General features: G+C 35.8%; 1 pseudogene; it reads left to right on the top strand.

The window, feature by feature from the left end:
- The first annotated feature begins 204 nt into the window (after positions 1-204).
- LOC139185291 (U6 spliceosomal RNA) lies at positions 205-305 on the top strand (annotated as a pseudogene).
- The last annotated feature ends 1,586 nt before the right edge of the window (positions 306-1,891 follow it).

Raw genomic sequence — 1,891 nt, forward strand, 5'->3', positions numbered from 1 at the left:
CTTATAAAAGTTGTTTGCTCTTTACTATTATTATACTCAGCCATCTAAAAATTCTTTTGTGTATTCATGTAAGCAAGTTTAAAATTTGCAAATATTACAACCTTTTTCATATATGTGTATATAATATACACCTCATAATCTCCTCTCTAATTGTACTCGCATGTACCTTCAGAACCATGTTAAAAAAATCAGTAGTGAGGGCTTGTGTGGGCAACACATATGCTAAAACTGGAGTAATACCAAGAGGATTAGCGTGGCCTCTGAGTAAGGATGGCACAGAGATTTGTGATACATTCTGTATTTTATCTCCTCAGCCACAGGACACAAAAGCAAAAATAAAAAATGGGACTATATCAACTAAACAGCTTTGCACAGCAAAGGAAACTATCAAGAAAACAAAAGTCAGCCTACTGAATGAGAGAAGATATTTGTAATATCAGATATATGCAATGAGGTTGATATCTAAAATATATAGAGAACTCATGCAACTCAATATCAAAAAAACAAACTCAATTAAAAAATGGGCAGAGGCACTGAACAGAGATTTTTGTACAGATGGCCTACAGACATCTGAAAAAATACTTAACATCACTAATCATCAGGGAAATGCAAGTCAAAACTACAGTGAGCTACCACATCACACCTATAAAAATGGCAATGATCAAAAAAAGAAGAAACAAGTGCTGGTGAGGATGTGGCAAAGAGGGAACCCTTGTTTGCGGGATCATAAATTGGTGGAGAACAGTATGGAGTCTCGTCAAAAAATTAAAAATAGAACTCCCATATAATCCATCAACTTCACATCTGGGTATTTACCCAAAGAAAACAAAATCACTAATTTAAAAAGATATATTCACCCTATTGTTCACCGTAGCATTAAATAGACAAGACATGGAAACTAAATGTCCATCAATAGCTGAATGAATAAAGAAAATGTGGCATGCATACATACACACACACACACACAAAATGGAATATTACTCTCTCATAAAAAAACAATGAAATTTGCCATTTGTGACAACATGAATGGATCTAAAGAATATTATGTTAAGTGAAATAAGTCAGATAGAAAAAGACAGACACTGGATGACTTGACTTAAATGTGGAAGCTAAAACACAAAAAAACACAAATAAGAGAAAATAAAAACAGACTCAGAACAAACTCGTGGTTGCTAGAAGGTGGGAGACAAAATAAGTAAAAGAGATTAATAGGCACAAACCCCCATTTATAAAATAAATAACCCATGAGGATGTAATATATATCATAAAGAATTGGTCAATAATATCTTAATTATTTTGTATAGGATCAGATGGTTACTAGATTTGTCATCATGATCATTTCATAACATATGCAAATGTCAAATCACAATGTAGTACACCTGAAACTAAAATATTACTCTCTATCAACTATATTTCAATTGTTGTTGTTTAGTCGCTCAGTTGTGTCCAACTCTTTGTGACCCCATGGACTGCAGCACACCAGAATTCCCTGTCCTTCACCATTTCCCAGAGCTTTCTCAAACTCGTGTCCATTGAGTCAGTGAGTCCATCCAACCATCTCGTCCTCTATCACTCCCTTATCCTCCTGCCTTCAATCTTTCCCAGCATCAGGGTCTTTTCCAGTGAGTTGGCTCTTCACATCAGGTGGCCAAAGTACTGGAGTTTCAGCCTCAGCATTAGTTCCTCCAATGAATATTCAGGATTTATTCCCTTTAGGATTGACCGGTTTGATCTCCTTGCAGTCCAAGGGACTCTCAAGAGTCTTTTCTTATACCACAGTTTAAAAGCATCAATTCTTCAGCGCTCAGCTTTCTTTATGGCCGAACTCTCACATCCACATAGGACTACTGGAAAAACCATAGCTGTGACTATATGGACCTATTGGCAAAGT

The sequence above is a fragment of the Bos indicus genome, chromosome 1, assembly GCF_029378745.1.
Source record: "Bos indicus isolate NIAB-ARS_2022 breed Sahiwal x Tharparkar chromosome 1, NIAB-ARS_B.indTharparkar_mat_pri_1.0, whole genome shotgun sequence".
Lineage (NCBI taxonomy): Eukaryota > Metazoa > Chordata > Mammalia > Artiodactyla > Bovidae > Bos > Bos indicus.